This window comes from Podarcis pityusensis (genome assembly GCF_964106645.2).
Source record: "Podarcis pityusensis genome assembly, chromosome: 5".
Taxonomy (NCBI): domain Eukaryota; kingdom Metazoa; phylum Chordata; class Lepidosauria; order Squamata; family Lacertidae; genus Podarcis; species Podarcis pityusensis.
In genome coordinates, this window is record NC_138032.1 from 92,175,601 (window position 1) to 92,196,851 (window position 21,251).

General features: G+C 43.8%; 1 long non-coding RNA gene across 1 annotated transcript; it reads right to left on the bottom strand.

The window, feature by feature from the left end:
- Nucleotides 1-392: 392 nt before the first annotated feature.
- LOC308477323 lies at nt 393-20,057 on the bottom strand. Its single transcript, XR_013986487.1, has 4 exons — nt 19,943-20,057; nt 18,575-18,749; nt 17,085-17,125; nt 393-812 (listed from the first exon to the last, which is right to left on the bottom strand). It is a non-coding gene; the product is annotated as an uncharacterized lncRNA (long non-coding RNA).
- Between the last annotated feature and the right edge of the window lie 1,194 nt (nt 20,058-21,251).

The window sequence follows — 21,251 nt, forward strand, 5'->3', positions numbered from 1 at the left end:
CCCATGGACTGCATAAGATCAAACTGATCCATTCCAAAGGAAATCAGCCCTGAGTGCTCACTGGAAGGACAGATCGTGAAGCTGAGGCTCCAATACTTTGGCCACCTCATGAGAAGACTCCCTGGAAAAGACCCTGATGTTGGGAAAGATGGAGGGCACAAGGAGAAGGGGACGACAGAGGATGAGATGGTTGGACGGTGTTCTCAAAGCTACCAGCATGAGTTTGACTAAACTGCGGGAGGCAGTGGAAGACAGGAGTGCCTGGCGTGCTCTGGTCCATGGGGTCACAAAGAGTCAGACACAACTAAACAACAAATTTACTTCTTCCACTGGCAATAAAAACAAAGACTGCTTGTACTACAACCACAGCTGTATTGAATATGACAAGGACCAAGCACACAGTGCTGCCTTGTCTCAGACTGCCATTTCTGTTCTTAGGTGAAGTGTTACATTTTACCGGGAAGCAGGGCAGAGAACAGATCAGTCACCCTTGGCCTAAAACATCAGATTCCCAGCTTGGGACCTTCCTTTGCTCCACTCCTGTGCTTCATCAGCCTCTTTGGCACCGAACACTTTTCTCCCGTTGTGGCTGGTGTGCCGGTTGTGTCTCCACCACACTCTGATAACATCTTGCTTAGGCTACTGCGTATTGGAGCTGGAAATGCTGGAAGCAGCCTTATATGGAGTCAGGCCACAGAGAATAATAAATGAAAACAATACACCATGTGGCCATTATCTTTATATGTGGCCTGGAACAAGATCCTCAGAAACATTTGCCAGTTATCCGTTCCTTGTCTGCATAGCTGCACCACCTGGGAATGAGCACAAAATAGTGTTTAAACTCATGGCATAGCGGAAAAGACAAATCTCAGGAACACAAGTTGTCTTTCTGTTGGAAAAGCAAGGCACAATGGAGTCTGCACTGTCTCAGAAATATGATTTTTATTAGGAATTATAGGTTCAGATATTCCAAGGGAGCAGAAAAGACTTTTTATGTATGTGACAGCAGCCGCCCAGATGTTATTAAGCCCAGAGATGGAAAGAAGATAAAGTCCCTTCCAGAGAAGAATGGCAAATTAAATTGTTGGACTATGTTGAAACGGTGAAACTGACCGGAAAGCTCAGGGACCAAGGAGACCAAAACTTTCATAAAGAATGGGAAAAAATTATAATTTATCTCAGAGACTAGTGTAAGCAGATGAAAACAATGGCAGGATTGCAATAACACTTGTAATGTAGCAAGTACTATGGAGATAATGGAGTTATATCAAATATGGATTATTGAAAAAGATGCCGTCGAAAAGGTTGTTGTTGTTGTTTTAAAACACCTTTATTGAAAGTTCAAAAAGGACATAACTATATGTGTGGCAGACATGGTGAGACACAAACAAAAAAGAGAAAAATAAAATAAAAGTGGGGGGAAACCCAAAACGGTATATCTTACAAGGTTGTTTTTTGTACTTGACCAGATTTTAACCTATTACAGCATTTGTAAGAATGGATTCCAAATATCATTGAATTTGTCCATGGCGAGTCTGTGTTTATATGCAAGTTGTTCACATGTTGCGAAAGATGCAGCAGAAAAGGTTAATAATAGGGCCCACGGGGGGGGGGGGAGGAAGGTGGGAAGTCCAGAGATTAGGAGGAATATTTAAATGTGGATGTATATGGTTGTATTGTTGTAATTTTATACTTGTAAAAATAAAATAAAAATTATTTTTAAAAAAGGAAAGGAAGAAAAGAAATATGATTTATTCACACATATTTACACCTGGAAACCTTCGGGTGTGTGTGTGTGTGCATAACATTATGCCCCAAGAGTGTGTCTCACTGCCCTGATCAGTGAGCCTGGGCCCAAAATAGCAGCCTGGCCCCTGGTCTCTCAGTGCAGCCTCTTCATAGAATCATAGAGTTGGAAGAGACCACAAGGGCCATCGAGTCCAACCCCCTGCCAAGCAGGAAACACCATCAGAGCACTCCTGACATATGGTTGTCAAGCCTCTGCTTAAAGACCTCCAAAGAAGGAGACTCCACCACACTCCTTGGCAGCAAATTCCACTGTCGAACAGCTCTTACTGTCAGGAAGTTCTTCCTAATGTTTAGGTGGAATCTTCTTTCTTGTAGTTTGGATCCATTGCTCCGTGTCCGCTTCTCTGGAGCAGCAGAAAACAACCTTTCTCCCTCCTCTATGTGACATCCTTTGATATATTTGAACATGGCTATCATATCACCCCTTAACCTCCTCTTCTCCAGGCTAAACATGCCCAGCTCCCTTAGCCGTTCCTCATAAGGCATCGTTTCCAGGCCTTTGACCATTTTGGTTGCCCTCCTCTGGACACGTTCCAGTTTGTCAGTGTCCTTCTTGAACTGCGGTGTCCAGAACTGGACACAGTACTCCAGGTGAGGTCTGGCGTGACATGGAGTTCTAACTAATTTCCTCCTCCTTGTTCCCAGAACATCTTGCCAAAACCTCTGGGTAAAAGGGCATCTTTTTTTCTGTGTGACATCAGTCCCACATCCCCCTCAGTTACTGGTAGGGTCTTTTGTCTTGTAGATGGCTTTTGCAATGGGTTAATGGCAGGGGCATATTCTCCCTCTGCCCCTCTGTCTGGCAAGAAAAACAAGCCCAGCCTGTCAGCTCACCTTAATTATCAAAGAGGTCAATTTCTAGTGACCTTATAGACCTTATTTCCACCATATCAAAACTAAACAGAAAAAAAATGATTTACACAAACTATCGTGCTTTTAATTTACCTACCTGGTCAGATGGTGACAGCAGTCACGAAATTAAAAGACACCTGCTTCTTGGGAGGAAAGCAATGACAAACCTAGACAGCATCTTAAAAAGCAGAGACATCACCTTGCCAACAAAGGTCCGTATAGTTAAAGCTATGGTATTCCCAGTAGTGATGAATGGAAGTGAGAGCTGGACCATAAAAAAGGCTGATCGCCAAAGAATTGATGCTTTTGAATTATGGTGCTGGAGGAGACTCTTGAGAGTCCCATGGACTGCATAAGATCAAACTGATCCATTCCAAAGGAAATCAGCCCTGAGTGCTCACTGGAAGGACAGATCGTGAAGCTGAGGCTCCAATACTTTGGCCACCTCATGAGAAGACTCCCTGGAAAAGACCCTGATGTTGGGAAAGATGGAGGGCACAAGGAGAAGGGGACGACAGAGGATGAGATGATTGGAGAGTGTTGTTGAAGCTACCAGCATGAGCTTGACCAAACTGCGGGAGGCAGTGGAAGACAGAAGTGCCTGGCGTGCTCTGGTCCATGGGGTCACAAAGAGTCCGACACGACTAAACGACTAAACAACAACAACACCTGGTCACCAGTTTATGTTAGGCTATACCATTAGACCAGATGCAAACAATACAATAGCAGACTCATCTCAACACTTGCACTTTAAGGATCAAGGTGTAAAAATCGGAGGTTATGAAGTGATGAAGATTTATGAATTCTGAGCTGAGCAAAACTACCATTTTGTTACAGGTTTTGAGCCTTAAAAAAACCCACACACACCAAAAACTGCCAAAACTTAAAATAGGCTCAGTATAATGGCTAATCCAGGTTACTTTCCAAATATATCTGGCTTTGAATAGAATCACACATTAGATTTGTAAAGCTGGAGGAAATGTGATTTTGTTTCTTTCAGCCAATGGCCACTTCATCACTTTGTATGGCAGCTCTTCCATGTTGAGAGATGGAAGCTGCCTTTTTCTTCCGACTAAGAGGATTGTTGGTCAGTTGAAGGCAAAGGCAAGCAATCCCACATGCATTTAAGTGTGGAACAGACACAGAGGCCTGATTGTCATAATTCTCAGAATCGGGCCTCTGGGCGGAGTGCTCAACTTGTTTGTGCCCAGTTGGCTTTGTAGGTGTTTAAACTGGCCCATATCATGAGGGGAAACAGAATAGGACCTCACACAACACCACCTCTCCAAGTTAACATGCTTCAGAAACACCGGATCAAAATTTGGAGTGTTGTCAAGTGGTATGAAGATCAATAAAAAGGTAAATACATATTTTATAGATAAAGATCCCTATCCAAAGCAATTTTCTTTTCTCCTGATTGGCTTGGCAAGGTATTGAAGGGATATTGTAAACACGAAAGGGGGGTGGGAATGGATTTATTTCTGCCCAGACTAAAGGAACTACATTTCTGTAGCTGCAATCTGGTATTCATGGTAAGGATGGCCAATTATTGCACATAATCTAAATGATTATGTCTAATAAAGTCCAAATAAAACAAACCATTTCTATTTCTGAGAATCCTTACAAGGCTTTTATTGTCTCACATAACTAACATTTTATATAAGGCTCCTTGGGAATGAATTATTAAAACAACTCTGACCTATTTTCTAATAATGTATGAGATTACAGTCTTGACTAGGGAGGTAGCCATTACTTATTTTCTTTATCTTTATGTTGTATTAATATTCGCCAACTAATTTTCTTGTCTGTTGTACAAACAGGTCCCTGTGTCCTGCACTTTTTGCCGTCATATGCATCATGCTTCCTTTCGCTTTCTGCTTCTCATCCAAAGCCCCCAGCTCCGTACACTTCCCCTAAAAAAAGGTAAAGGACCTCTGACAGTTAAGTCCAGTCACAGACGACTCTGGGGTTGCAGCGCTCATCTCACTTTACAGGCCGAGGGAGCCATAATTTGTCTGCAGACAGTTTTCCTGGGTCATGTGGCCAGCATGACTAAGCCGCTTCTGAGCAGTTCACAGAAACGCCGTTTACCTTCCCACTGGAGCGGTACCTATTTATCTACTTGCACTTTTTGCCGTGCTTTCGAACTGCTAGGTTGGCAGGAGCAGGGACCGAGCAACGGGAGCTCACCCCGTTGTGGGGATTTGAACCGCTGACCTTCTGATCAGCAAGCCCAAGAGGCTCAGTGGTTTAGACCACAGCACCACTCACGTCTGCTCTACACTTCCCCTATTCAAGCCTAATATAAATTTTGCAATGCAAACATTGCCAGTAATATACACTGGTGATCAACTAGACCTTCCATCATCTACATGGTGGTCCAGTCTGTGACCAGCCTCACCACAGCTAAGCATGGTGGGGCAAGGAACTGATGTAGTAATGGATGCTGCTCTCTGAGCATCTTGGTGCACACCGAAGGCCAAGCATGAAATCTTTTTGTAGAAGGGCAGAGAGAAAGAATACTGCAATGGAGATATACAGAACAGGGAGCTCACGGGGGCAAATCTAGGGGAAGCTACAGTTCCCACCTGCATGATCATTCTGATCTTGGGCAACACCCAAGCAAGGTTTGATCATTGTGCCCAGAGAAACAACCCCCACTGATAGGGCGAGTCCTTTCTGTTCTGGCATAACACGGTGGCTAGAACTCAGAAGCTGCCGTTATGTGTCACTCTCACTAGGGCATAAACATGATCATTTGTGCAATGGCTCTCAATTGATAAGACACTTTTTTCTCCCTTTTGTAAAATAATTTTTATTTGGTTTTAAAAAATATAAACCTATAACAAAATCAATTACAAATCCATATGAAGAGATTACTCTGAATCTCAAGACTTCCCCTCATCCCCTCCATGGGTCCTAATTTCAATGCTTACAACTGCATATCAGTCAGTTATCCACATTTTTTTAAAAAATCCATCTGAATTATCCATAGTCTTTGTTACCTCACAGGTGAGATTAAAATCCTGCTAATGTTTTCATCTCCTGACAATGGTCTCCTAAATAAATTATAAATTTTCCCCCATTATTTTTTTAAGTTCTTGTCCTCTTGGTTCCTAAGCTTTCAAGTTAGTTTTGCCATTTCAACATAGTCCATCAACTTGGTTTGCCATTCTTCTCCGGTCGGGGACACTTATTTTCCAATGATATTTGGTTGTGACTGATTAAGAAGCACTCTTTGTATGTCCCAGAGAGAGGGTCTGCCTTTGTACAGAAATTCCTTTGGGAACAACTGTTTGTAAGAAATGTGTCAGGATCTTTTCGTAAATACTGGGAGCATCAATTTTAGGGTGGGCTTTTGTGTATGCCTAAATTGCTGGTGGCACTGTGGTCTAAACCACTGAGCCTAGGGCTTGCCAATGGGAAGGTCGGAGGTTCGAATCCCTGCAACGGGGCGAGTTCCCATTGCTCGGTCCCTGCTCCTGCCAACCTAGCAGTTTGAAAGCACATCAAAGTGCAAGTAGATAAATAGGTACCGCTCTGGCGGGAAGGTAAACAGTGTTTCCGTGCGCTGCTCTGGTTCGCCAGAAGCAGCTTAGCCATGCTGGCCACATGACCCGAAAGCTGTCTGCGGACAAACATCAGCTCCCTCAGTCAGTAAAATGAGATGAGAGCCGCAACCCCAGAGTCGTTTGAGACTGGACTTAACTGTCAGGGGTCCTTTACCTTTACCTTTTAAATTGAGTTGCAGGGGAGCTCACAAAAGAAAAGAAAAAAGCCTGAATTTTACATCTACCTGGAAGGTACAGATGCATGTTCACTTACTTCCAATACCTGGAATTAATCAATGTAGCTTCATAGCTTCCGGTATCTTTATAAATCCATTCCCCTTTTTAATATGTCTTTGTTGCATGTAATCTTTCCTGTGACATTATAACTGTCCCAACTGGCTCTCATTGGGGTTTTTTATTCTTCTCTGCTTGTTTTCTATAGTGGTACCTCGGGTTAAATACTTAATTCGTTCCAGATTTCTGTTCTCATCCTGAAGCAAAGTTCTTAACCCGAGGTAATATTTCTGGATTGGTGGAGTCTGTAACCTGAAGCATATATAACCTGAAGTGTATGTAACCCGAGGTACCACTGTATTTCTATGCAATTCTCACTTTTAGGTCATTCATTATGCCTCTCCATCTATAACAAACACTTTTTAGCAAAGGTAAACAATGCTCTCCGGCCCTTATTATTGTAATTGCCGGCAGTTGGGTCTCTTTAAACTTCAAGGATTGCTGTTAAACTCTTCCTCAGTGTCTAACAAATCCAAATCATTATATCTCATCCACACATTCGGTTCTTCCAAATATACAGTCGTACCTCGGCTCCCAAATGCCCTGGGAGTCGAACGTTCTGGCTCCTGAACGATTAAAAACTGGAAGTGAGTGTTCCAGTTTTCGAACATTCTTTTGGAAGCCAAACATCCGACGGGGTTTCCGCGGCTTCTGATTGGCTGCTGCAGCTTCCTGCAGCCAATCAGAAGCCGCGCTTTGGAAGTCAAACGTTTCGGAAGTCGAATGGACTTCCAGAACAGATTCTGTTTGACTTCTGAGGTACGACTGTACACATTTCTACCACGCAAAACATTTCTGAAAATGCTACTACAGAGGCTCTGGTTTTATCTTCTCATCTACATTTATTTTCCAGGAAGATCCCTCAACAAATTTGCCAAGATAAATGACCATGAACTCCTTCTCAATACAGTATGACCACAATTCAACACAGATCGAAGTATACTTGTCCAATGAAATTGCGTATTCAGTGTACAATAGTGTACCCAAATCTCTGAGTGGTCAGAGGTTTCGATAAGTATCAGGGTCATTGGAAACACACAACATTTCTGCAATGCAAACCATACCAAATTCTATTATTGCTTCATCCAATTGTCGACTTACAAAACATTGCAAATTACACAAGACTCATTCCCATTTCCAAAACATACATATCTACATTTCTATACCACAAAGCCTACTTTGTTTGGCAAAATGAAGCAAATTACTTTTTGCTTGTCTAACACAATTGCCAGCTTTTTATACAACTGAGGCAGAGAAGCAAAAGGGGGTTTGTAATGTTTATAACCTAGATAGGAATCTGTCACTTTTTTGGGATAAGACTCCTAGCTATTCATGGGGTCCAGTCTGAAGTAATATATGCCTGAGAAACTGAACTTCTATGGAAAGCATTTGAATAACATTGGATCTGCTTTCCCTGGTGTGACTAAAAAGCATGGGTTTTCTTTAGCAGAGGGTTCAGCCTTCTATCCAGACCCCCTTCTGCTTTTCAGCTGAAATACTGTATATAAATTTTCACTGCAGCGATTGCAGCCCACTTTAAGGATTGCTTTTCTGATGCTATCTAGAAGTGGAGAAAACTGAACGGTGTTCACAGTAACATTCACTCCTGGATGTGTCAATCACAAAGAGCAAAGACAGGCTGAAGCATTTAGAGTAGCCAGGAAAAAAAACCCTGCTATCTCTCTGTCGCCCTGAACGCATTCAAACTAGTGATCAAAGATATGACGGACAAAGGCTTCTCCTGTGCGTAGAAATGGACAGATCTGTTCCACCAGTATGAGTTTAATGAACCATTCCAAAATGGTAATAAATCAAAGGGGACCATGTGAAACTGATATTCAGGCATGCAGCTCTTGGAGGGCTCGTTGTGAGAACAATTATTGCACGAGAAATAATGTATTTTCTATTTCAGTAGGCTGAATTTATTCCATTTTATTGGATTATGGGCATCTTAGCCCTGTTTAGCCATGCTGCTGACATGCAAAGGCTACATGCAAGTGTCCTGAATTGTGTGGGGAGATCTCCTCCCTCAGGAGGTCAGCCTCCCCTTACAGACCTCCCACTTCAACTAATGGAAGGTGAGGGGCTTGCTTCCTCACCCCCCCTCCTCTTGTTCAGCCGTTTCACATGAGTAGCACACCTGAAAAGGTGGCTTACCCTTGCATAACCCGCTACTGTTTTTGTTGCCCTTCCTCTGATCCTGTTTTGTGTTTGTTACGGAAATTGGGGGGGGGGGCACATCTTTAAAGTTGTTAAATGTTACAAATATTATGCATAAATGTACCATATTTTTGCTCCATAAGACACACTTTTTCCTTCCTAAAAAGTAAGGGGAAATGTCTTTGCGTCTTATGGAGCGAATGTGTGGTCCCTGGAGCCGAATTGCCCAGGGGCAAAAAGCAGATCATGCTTTTTTTTTTTTTTTTTTGAAAGAGGGAAGTGGGTGTTGAAATAAAGCCGCTGATCATTTGCCAATCGGGGAGAGAGATAAGGGACGCTAGAGATAAAGGAGGCTGTTGCGTGGGGCCGCAATGGTGCAAAAACGTGGTTACAAAGCACAGATCCACATGGATCCTCAGGATTTTTGCATTGGGCTACTCCAAACTCACTGTCAGATCACATGTCTGTGGCCACAGCATGAACCACAAAAATCATACACCCACTGTTTCATTCAGAATATTTTTTTTCTTGTTTTCCTCCTCTAAAAACTAGGTCAGGTGCGTCTTATGGAGCAAAAAATACGGTATCCTTTCGACTTGACAGCTCAGGGAAGTTACCTAGCTTTAAAAATCATATAAAATCAACTCCTTTGCTGTTTTCCTTCATTCCATTGCCAATTTGCTTCATTGGCCAAGGACTTGGAAACCACTCGGTCCCACCATAATCCCTCAAGTGGGAGGTCACTGTACTCACAGGAAGGTACTCATAGGTGTCAATCGCTGGGCAAAGGCACTCCTCCGGACTTGCCCAGGTGGCAGACTATGCAAACCAAAGTTCCATTCTCCCTTTGTAGTAGGTGCTTAGAATGTACTTCCCAATACCTATATTGTATCCACATGTTGCCCCAACACATTCCTCCTATGTTAATCATGTATAACCCTCCCCTTTTCTGATGTAGCAATGATGTAGTGAACTGTATGCTGGGATAAGATAGAAGCTTTTAAAAGCCCTTGTCACCCCATCCTCGGAGTTCAAAATTCCTCTTTGAACCGGTTGCGCAATAAACTTTGGTCTACTGCTATTTGCTCCAGTTGGTGGCTGGACTCCTTCCTTTATTCCGCAGGGACCCGCGGGCTCTGCCCGACAAGCTGGGTGACTGAGCAGCCTCACACCTAGATTTTTCCGTAACTGTGTTTAACTGTATTCTCACATTAATTATAATTATACTTATTAAGACTTGCCAGTGGATGGTTACCCAAAGGTTTCCAAGTGATGAACACATTTGAAAACCTAAATGGCAGCACACTGGTAAAAAACCAATTATCAGTCTATCAAAAGCCTGGGGAAAACAACAGCTAGAATGGTAATATCCAGAATTTGGAAAACCTTGCAATGAATGAATATTGATCAGCAGTATAATGAAGTCTGGCAAACTGCCATAAGGGAAAAGCTGTAGCAAAAACTGAAGATGGCAAGGAGAGAGGGGAAAAACCAGATGATTTCTACAAAGTATGGTGTGATTAAATATACAAATGAAACAACATGCGCATGAGAAATAGCTACAACATATATTGCAATAAGGCGTAGATAAGCAGGTAGTACTCACTTGTTCACTTCTATTCCTGTGTTTTCCAAGATGACTTATTGAAGAACTTATTCTATTGGTTTATTGTAATCACCTCATTATGATGCACTGTAAAATAAATGGTTTAGTAGTTTTACCTCCCTAGTGACCTGTTTTTTTTGTTAGTCATGTCATGTTTTATGATTTATATGTGTATGTAAAGGTAAAGGGTAAAGGGACCCCTGACCATTAGGTCCAGTCATGACCGACTCTGGGGTTGTGGCGCTCATCTCGCTTTATTGGCCAAGGGACCCGGCGTACAGCTTTCGGGTCATGTGGCCAGCATGACTAAGCCACTTCTGGCGAACCAGAGCAGCGCACAGAAACGCCGTTTACCTTCCCGCCAGAGCGGTACCTATTTATCTACTTGCACTTTGACATGCTTTCGAACTGCTAGGTTGGCAGGAGCAGGGACCGAGCAACGGGAACTCACCCCGTTGCGGGGATTCGAACCACCGACCTTCTGATCAACAAGTCCTAGGCTCTGTGGTTTAACCCACAGTGCCACCCACGTCCCTATATGTGTATGTATATGTGTATTAATTAATTAATTAATTTTTTAAAAAAGCCTGGAGGAAGGTAAGTTTTTACCTGTGCCAAAAAGAATTCAGTGAAAGCAGCAAGTGGACTTCACTGGGGAGAACATTCCACATATGAGGAGCCACAACTGAGAAGGCCCTCTTCCTTATAACATACCGGTAAATTGCCGCATTCCTAGAGCACTTTATTCCATTTCCCCAATGTTTCCTTACCTAATAATTTTCATGTTTTATTTGGTCTTTCACACAACGTAAAAGCCAATCCTAGAAATTTAGCAGGATCTAGTAGAATTTTAGTGGCTCATTTCCCCCCAAAAAAATCTGTTTGCGAGTTTTGCATTCTATAAGTATAGACTTTTCCTCATGGATAGCTGAACATATGACACATCCAGTCATGGATTATTTAATGGCTGAAGACCTGTGTAAGGATGAATGGCTCCTAAAGACATGTCATGATGGTGCCAGGCGATCCTGTCTGGGGAGAGCTTTCCACAGATGGGGAGCCACAGGATTGGCACTCCAAGAGGGTCTTGCTTCACCCATCGCCACAGCCTTGGATGTGAGCAGAAACCAGGCATGTCTCTCCCTAACAGGCTCCAGCCTGCTTCTTCCTCCATCTTCTAACTTACACACACAAACGCACAACTCAGCTCTGGTCGTTGTCTTTTCTAACTACCAGTGAGTTGAGGGAAGGGTTGGGGGTTATCTGGCTCATATTTAGAGGGTCATTATCACACCAGGGAGCTAGCCTGGCTATTCCAGGAAGCAGATTATATCTTAGATTTTATCACTTGCTGCATCCAGGAATTAGAAGGGTCTTGGCCTATGGCCTACTCCCCTCCACATCTCATAACAGTATCTTTCTGGTGAGAAACAGGGAAAGGGTATCCGGTGTGAATTGCAGGTGACTGTATACACCTCTTTCCTCTTTCCTAACTATCTATGAAATCCTTATGAGTCACTCCCTGTCCTGTTCCCCATTCCTCATGGTAAAATACAAAAAGCAAGTCTTTTATCATTGCCTGCATACAATACAAATTGAGACAGCCTGCCTGCCTTCACAGAAAATGTATATATTTCTTTGTAGGGAAAAAAGCTTTCTCAGCTTTTGATCTCCTGTTCCTGAGAAGTAAGGTTCCGAGCGAGTAACAATGTGTGTTTATATAACTTTGTGTTGCTGAATAGCTCCACTGCCAATGAAAAGGTGCACCTGGTTCTACATGGAATACACACAAGCCTGAAAGGTGCATACAAATTGCCATATGGTCTCTGAGGTCAGAGACAGGTTCTAGGGCTCAGAGAAGGAAGGAAGGGTTCAGCAGCAGACCTATGAAGAAGGATGTCATTGTCTCCTCCTCCTTCTCCCTTCCTCATTTTCTTAGCAGACGATGAATATTTGAGTAGATCTAGTTCTACTCAACTTAGCATTTGCCTAGCAAATTGACTAAAGATGTTGATGGGGAGCCATTCACATTACACCAGTCTTGCAACAGCTGCCCTGCTTACCAATCTGCTTCTGAATTGGAGAATTCAAAGTGTTGGTGATTTCTGTCCAGGGTACCTTGTCCTCTCTAGCCAGAAGGAGGGACCTCCTCTGTGTCCGCTCTAGCGTGGGAGTGTGCTTAAGTGGGACAATAGTGAGAGCCATCTCAGTTGCCACACCTAAATTATGACCACCCTCCTCTTAAAGTAAGGGATGCGGGTGGCGCTGTGGGTTAAACCACAGAGCCTAGGGCTTGCTGATCAGAAGGTTGGCAGTTCGAATCCCCGTGATGGGGTGAGCTCCTGTTGCTCGGTCCCTGCTCCTGCCAACCTAGCAGTTCGAAAGCACACCAGTGCAAGTAGATAAATAGGTACCGCTCCAGCGGGAAGGTAAACGGCGTTTCCATGCGCTGCTGTGGTTTGCCAGAAGTGGCTTAGTCATGCTGGCCACATGACCCGGAAGCTGTACGCCGGCTCCCTCGGCCAATAAAGCGAGATGAGCGCCGCAACCCCAGAGTCGCCAGCGACTGGACCTAATGGTCAGGGGTCCCTTTATCTTTACCTCTTAAAGTACAATTCCTAAAGTCTATTTTATTTCAGCTTTTGAAATGCACCGCAGATTATTTCATAATTTTTTTGGTTCCAACTGTTGTTCTTTCTTTGGTTTCTTGTTTTATTTTGCTGTTTTTATAGAATCACAATTTTAGATGTACAGTAAGAAGCCCTGAGTCGTGCTTTTGCAACAGAAGAATGGGATAAGAATTATTTAAATAAAAGCAATCGTATTCTTACACCCAGGACTAATTTCTCCAAGGCGCCTTACAACTTGTTACTATTATTATTTACCTGCCCATCACCTTACGGTCCCAGGGCAGGTCTCAACAATTAAAACACAATGTTAAAAATAGTTGAAAAGAAATAAGGTGGGTCCTAAAAATATAGGGGACGTGGGTGGCGCTGTGGGTTAAACCACAGAGCCTAGGACTTGCTGATCATGGAGGTCGGTGGTTTGAATCCCCGCAACGAGGTGAGCTCCCGTTGCTCGGTCCCAGCTCCTGCCAAGCTAGCAGTTCGAAAGCACGTCAAAGTGCAAGTAGATAAATAGGTACCACTCCGGCGGGAAGGTAAACGGCGTTTCCGTGCACTGCTCTGGTTCGCCAGAAGCAGCTTAGTCATGCTAGCCACATGACCCGGAAGCTGTACGCTGGCTCCCTTGGCCTATAGAGCGAGATGAGCGCCAAAACCCCAGAGTTGGTCACGACCGCACCTAATGGCCAGGGGTCCCTTTACCTTTACCTTTAAAAATATACATTTCAAGTGTCAAAAGCCAGCCTAAGGATGTGTGTCATTCACTGGAAGGTGTATCATGAAGATGTCAGGCCCACTGCTGTGGGGAGGTAATTCCACAACTTATAGGCTGCCCCAGAGTATGCCCTCTCCCAGGTTCCTTCTAAGCACCTGAGGATGGTGAAACAGCCAAAAGGACCACTCTGCCAATCCTAACACCAAGGAAGATCTGTAGGGAAGGAGGCGATTTGGGGCCTGAATCATTTACAGCTTCAAATATTAACGTGAGCCCCTTAAATTGGGCTCAGAAATGAACCGGCAAACCAATGCAGCTGTTTTAAAGCAGGGGTTACATGAGATTTAAAGGTGTGCACTGCATTTTGACCCAGCTGCAATTTGTGAGTGGTCTTCAAGGGCAGTTGTCTGTAGAGCACATTGCAATAATCCAATCTGGAAGGTACCAGAGTATGGAGTACAGTGGCCAACTCATTTCCACCCAAAACAGGCCATCGCTGGTGAACCAGCAAGAGCTGGGGAAAAAGGGCATTCCTAGCAACCAAAGTCACCTGAGCCTTCAGGGCCAGTGATCAATCCAGGGAACGGCCACCATCAGTAGACCTGCTCTTTCTAAGGGAGTGCAGCCCCATCCAAGACACATAACATCTCTAACACTCAGGATTTAGCTTCAGTTTCTTGGCCCACATCCGACTCATCACCCATCTCTAAGCAGCAGTCTAACATCGTGACGGATCCCTCCTGATTCAGATGAACAGAAAGACAGAACTGGGAGCTACCCGTATATTGGTGGCACTTCTGACAAGACAGAAGTACTGTTTTTGGGGGACAGGGGGCAGGCGGGTGTGGGGGATTCCCAGGTCCTGAATTGGGGTAACTGTACCCCTGAAGGACCAGGTGCGCAGCCTGGGAGTCATTTTGGACTCGCAGCTGTCCAGGGAGGCGCAGGTTAATTCTGTGTCCAGGGCAGCTGTCTACCAGCTCCATCTGGTATGCAGGCTGAGACCCTACCTGCCCGCGGACTGTCTCGCCAGAATGGTGCATGCTCTAGTTATCTCCCGCTTGGACTACTGCAACGCGCTCTACGTGGGGCTACCTTTGAAGGTGACCCGGAAACTGCAATTAATCCAGAATGCGGCAGCTAGACTGGTGACTGGGAGTGGCCGCCGGGACCACATAACACCGGTTCTGAGAGATCTGCATTGGCTCCCAGTACATTTCCGAGCACAATTCAAAGTGTTGGTGCTGACCTTTAAAGCCCTAAATGGCCTCAGTCCTGTATACCTGAAGGAGTGTCTCCACCCCCATCGTTCAGCCCGGACACTGAGATCCAGCGCTGAGGGCCTTCTGGCGGTTCCCTCATTGCGAGAATTGAGGTTACAGGGAACCAGGCAGAGGGCCTTCTCGGTAGTGGCGCCCACCCTGTGGAACACCCTCCCTTCAGATGTGAAGAAAATAAGCAGCTATCCTATCTTTAAAAGACATCTGAAGGCAGCCCTGTTCAGGGAAGTTTTTAATATTTAATGCTGTACTGTTTTTAACACTTGGTTGGGAGCCGCCCAGAGTGGCTGGGGAGACTCAGCCAGATGGGTGGGGTATAAATAATAAATTATTATTATTATTATTATTATATTCACTCCAAATATCTTGATAGCACATGAGACAAGGTGGAACCCCGAGGGACAGCACAGGATAACTCTGAGGGTGCCAAACAGTAGTCTTCCATAACTACTTCCTGGAAACTGCCTCGGAGGCCAGAGCAGAACCACTGAACCACAGTGCCCGCCATCTTTAAGGTAGCATTTAACCTAACAATCTGAGACTGAATGATATAAGGTTTAACAGATTGCTTCTCAAGAAAACTAATGAATAAGAGGCATTTTAAGCAGACCAAGCACCCTGCCTACAGACCAGAACCTTATCTAGCTCTGCAGCTGCGGAATAATGAAATAGAAAGGTCTAAAGGGGGAAAAAAATGTTGAGAGAAGATTTCTATCTTCAGTCCAGCTTTGGAAGATGAGCCCTGAAAGGGCCAAGAAAAACACTTGGGCTGCTGTTGTTTTAGCTCAGTGGAAGACTTTAAAGTCTTGGCAGGGAGCCAAGGTAGAATACTAGATGTTTTGGACTGTCTGTCTCTCTCGCTAGCACTGAAACATAGTGAGAAAGGGATAATGTCAATGAAAGGGTGCACACCTTGCGTTCATTTGTCAGTTCTTCATGACTTCTATCATCGCCCAAAAGTGACACCATTAGAAATTCAGCTCAGCAACATATCACTTCATAAGAAGGCTGCTAAAGAAACTTGTGTTCCACAGATGCACCCAAGCGTATATATTTCTGTTTCGGAATTTCTTGAGCAGTTTTGCCTCTGAGAAAACAATTAGAGAGAAGACCATGGCTTTTTCCTTCACTGGGAAAGCTTTGTTGAGCTGATCTGGGGCAGGGCATTCATCAAAGAAATCTTCTTCCTGATAAACCTGCACTTGTGAGCAGCTGTTCAGTCTTCATTTTTCTTTTATCTAAAAAGTGCCACAATTTATTGTGCCCAAAGTGCGCTTCAAGGCCAACCTGACCAGGTGCCAATTGTGCCATGCCATTCGGTATGTTCCCTATTGATATAGCTGTGCAATACAGGAAACACAAAAAAGGAGTTCACGTATTGTTACAACTGGTCAAATAAAACAGCTTTTTAAAAAACCACTGAGTGACAGGTGTGCTTCCTTAAACCATTTAATATTGACACTGTAGGCTTTTATGGATATAACTGGGGGGTGAATCAGTGAAAGTGGGAACAAATTTTAAGAGGCAGGGCAGCACAAATTTATTTTTTAAAATTATTTTGAATTTAATTTGTTCCTATAGAATGGAATGATTATATATACAAAACATTATCGTTCCCTTCTAATTACATGCTAGATTGCATTTATTAAATTTTAAAATGTCAGCTTCTTCCTAAATCATAGTTATAGTAAGGTATATATAAAGCATAACTGTCACCCCTGTAGAATCATTGGAAGAAATGATTCTCTGAAGGATGGCGTGTTATTCTGAAGCTACCATAGTGGGAAATAATTCACCTTTCAAAATGCTCAGACAGTTACACTTTGTGGCTGTATTGATGTGAAGGTTAATGGAGGGAAAATGAACCTTTAATAAAATATAAAGTAAGCTTACACAATATTTCAGTTCCTGTTTGTAAAAGACATTTGATTTGGCAGATCTCAGAAGCACAAGCTGTGCTGTCTTAAAACAAAGTTAGCTTCACTCACGGAAAGTTTTATTTTTAAAAAGGAACAGAAATATTGTAATATGCACTATGAGTCAATAAAGACATCCTCAGATGACGAACTGGCAGCGGGCAGCATTTTTACCCCGGTAGAAGTTAACCTCTGGGAATTCTAGCTGTGTAACTCAAAATGACATGCCTCCAGCACTTACTTTGTCTTAAAATAAAAAAGAGAAGTTAAGTACCTTTTTTCCTTCCTTGAGCTGCTGTAATCAGAAACAGTCGCCTGCAAAAAATAAATAAAGCATAAAATGATTCATTTCAGAGTACAATCCATACGCCGTTGCATGAAGGAAAACTTCCGCCTCCACAAAAACCTTTAAGAATTCCTGGGAGAAATGGAACGGAAAATGAACTGGAACTAGAAATGTGCAGAAGCTGTTACCACGTTAAGTGACAGTTCTTTATAACCTGGTCAACCTCACTGTGTTTGAGAAAGGCTTTTTAAATCTTTGAAAATTAGTCTGCAATCCGAACCCTGCTCTTATCTGAGAGTAAGCCCCATTGAATTAAATAGTACTTGCTTCTGAGTAGACATGGTTAGTAGGCTCGCACTGTTAATCACCAAGTGTCAGGGACTGGCTGGATGATGGAAAGCATAGCTGTCAACTTACAGATTTGAAAATAAGGGACCAGCAGCCTCGGAAATAAGGGATCAGCAGCCAAAATAAGGGATTTTCCAGGCACAGGTGTGTTCAACTTCTGAGCCCCTCCAAGCCAAAGGCAGAAAGCCCAGCCAGCAGCCAAAGGAAGCCTCAAGCGGTGGTTCCCACGGCGCAGCAACCTGGCAAAGGGGATGCAGCAAGGAAAACCACCGTCACCTCTCCGCTGGGAAGTGCTGAGCAAAGGCGAGTCCCCAGGCAATGCGGCTGATTTGATCGGCACAAGGCATGCAAGCTCCACCCCCCCCCCAGTTGTTCTTAGACTCCTTATTGGGTGAGCAATGCAGCCAAGCAACACAGTTGGAGCCTCCCTCCTCCCTGGCCAGCAGGCAGGGAGGGAGAGGAGCTGCTTCCTTTGAAACCCAGGAAATTTAAGGGACATCATCAATAAGGGACAGCAGCGGGACACGGCGCTGGGATAAGGGACTTTCCCGCCAAATAAGGGACGGTTGACAGCTATGATGGAAAGGGGTGAGAGGCTCCAGCTGAGGAACCCCCGAGTGAAGCCACAGAGAATGAAGGCTCAGATCTAGGGGGTGGGGGTGGGACACAGACCAGAGGAGGGAGGAAGACAATGGGGTGGGAGAAACTGGGGCTTGAGTGAACAAGAAGAGCCAAAGGCAGAGAGCTCTCCTAGGACAAGACTGGATGCAGATGGACACACTTCGAATTCAGAATCTGAAGGAGGACAGAGAAGGGCCAGACACTGAAACAGCTTCACAGCAGTTGCCTGGTCCTTCTATCTTGAGCTCCCTTCACCCTTTGAGTCAGGTCTCGCAGAGCTAAGCAGGGAGGCATCTCTTCCTCGGAGTGTGTGTCTGCTTGGAAGACACCATCATCATCATTTATAATAATGATTTATTATTTATACCCTGCCCATCTGGCTGGGTTTCCTCAGCCACTCCGCACGGCTCCCAATAGAATATGAAAAACATGATAAAACATCAAACATTAAAAACTTCCCTAAACAGGGTTGCCTGCAGATGTCTTCTGTTATGTAATGAAGTTCTCACCCTGGGCCAGCAGGGGGATATTGTAGATAGTTTTCACTCAGGTCCACATATGCAGATAAGGGATTGAAAGTGACGTTCAGTGATTGGATAGTTACAGAAAGTGGTTACTGTTGTGTTCTAGTGGAGCTCTATATAAGCAGGCTGGCTGAACCCTTCAGTTCGGTTCTGTTCTGGCCTGTGAATAAACAAGAGCTGTTTGAAGAATCGCTGTGTCGTCTGATATGTTCACCCACAACTTAACATCTTCTAAAAGTTATGTAGGTACTCATACTTAACATCTGATGGGAGGGCGTTCCACAGGGCAGGTGCCACTACTGAGAAGGCCCTTCTGCCTGGTTCACTGTAACCTCACTTCTTGCAGTGAGGGAACTGCCAGAAGGCTCTCGGCGCTGGACCTCAATGTCCGGGCTGAACGATGGGGGTGGAAACGCTCCTTCAGGAAGAGGCGGGGTAGCAGGAAGAGGAGGTTCCAAGAGCCAAGCTTGGTAATGTCTTTATGGAGGCAGCCATGCTTGTGTGATCTCTATTGTGAACTAATCTCCTAAATAAAACATCTAACTTTACTTCAAGTCCCTGAGTCTCCCTTCTAGCCTGTTGAGGAACCTGCTACTTGTGACAGCCCCCTGACACCAAGACACAACTTTCAGACTCAGTAGAGAATCCTATAACCAAGATATTTTCTATCACTTGCAAATATTGGCCACCATTTATCTGCTTGTACAAGTACTAAAATTCATCATCGGTAACTGCAAAACCAGAGACATTTTATTTGAGCTGATATGACTTTGTTACACATGTAAATGATGCACAAATGTAATCTAACAAAGCATCTTGGGGCGCTTGGGAATGCAAAGACCAAAGACGATTTTGAAAAGTTTATGAATAGTTTATTCATAAACTTACTTAATGTTTGACTGTATTAAATACATTACATATGCATGGCATATTTCTTGGGGGTGGAGGTAAATGTGGATTATTTGTATATGTGTTTTTAGTAACTGAAAAACAAAGAAGGAGTTGTATCTGCCATTGCAGCCAATACCTGCTCCTTCTCATTTTGTGTGTTGGATTGCAGAGATGTTGTGCAGTCCAAATCACACCTAAGGTTGAGATTTCCTTTTAAGTAAACATAATACTAAAGCTGCAATCCTAAACCCACTTACTTGGAGGTAACCCCTTTTTTAATTCAATGGCACTTACTTCTGAGTAAACACATTTAGGATCCTGTCCTACAAAGACTCCCGTTAGGACCTATATCTAAGTAGACATGGTTAGGATTGTGCTGTAAGGCTACACACGCCATATGCAGCAATTAGGCAATAGTTATTCACTGTGTTGAACAGTAGGACTATATGTGAAAAGGCTTACCTGGAAGTAAGACCCACTGAATTGAGTGGGACTCCTTTGAGTTGACATGGTTAGGATTCAGGCAGGTGGAGGCTTCACCTCACTTGCATAGGGCCCCTGAGGGGATAAGGTGCAGCTACTTCTAGAACAAAATGGAAAGTTGATTAAAGACTAAAAACCTGTGCAGCAGAGGGCGACCGTGATGATCAGGGGTGTAGAAACCAAGCCTTATGAGGAACAGTTGAAGGAGTTGGGTATGTTTAGCCTGCAAAAGAGGAGACAGAAAGGAGTTATGGTATCCATCTTCAAATATCTTAAGGGCTGTCACATGGAAGAAGGAGCAAGCTTTTTCCTCCTCCTCTGGAGGGTAGGACCCAAACAAATGATTCCCATTACATGACTGGAGATTCCAACTAAACATCAGAAAGAACTTTCTGGTGGCAAGAGCTGTTTGACAGTGAGAACTCCCTCAGGAGGTGGTGGACTCTCCTTCCTTGGAGGTTTTTGAAGCAGGGTCGCTCCCAACTCTACAACTCTATGAAACTATGACCAGTCATTGAGAAACACACCGATTCAATTGTGTCCTGTTATGCAAAATGTTAGAACAATGAAATGGGAATGACCTTTTCAGGGCAAAATTGACAACGTCTTAAATTCCTAGCTAAGTATTTGGTCAATTCTGGGAAGGAATGGAAGAGAACTTCTGGGCAGAGAATGAAAGTACAGGAAGCAGAAGCCAAGGGAGAAAGTCAGGCAGAGACTTAGTTCCACAGTTTGAGGCAGCTGAAACTTCACCTCACCACCGCTTTTTGTATGTTATGTCTTTTCTTTGATAACTATGAGTGCTAGAAACATGCAGTGTTTTGAACTAACAGAAGCTGGAATTCTAGTGCCATTTGTTTAAGCTGCTTCAGAAAGTCTACAATTGCTCCTGGAGAAATAGCTTAAGCTCCAAACTACATTGAGCTACAATGCCCTAATAGTTGGCAGTTTTAAGCACCATTCTCCATTTTGCATTATTCCATCTGTGCCAGACACAGCCTACGGCCAGGCTATTTAAGACTTTTCTGTTGGCTTAAAGCTAAAACAAACCGAGAGAGAGCAGAGTCGAAACTAGTTATGTTGTCTTTCCTTCCTAACTATCTTTCCATCGCAGTTTCTACCAAAGCTATATCCTGCTCTTAAACATAACTTCTAAAATAAAAAGGGTGATCAAGACTAAAAAATTAAAACCCTTGGGGGGAAATGGAAGAAAAACAGAAACAACTTCAAAGGCTTATAAAATCCAAAATCTGGCAATCGACTTGTTTTTCATGGAACGGGGATTCGT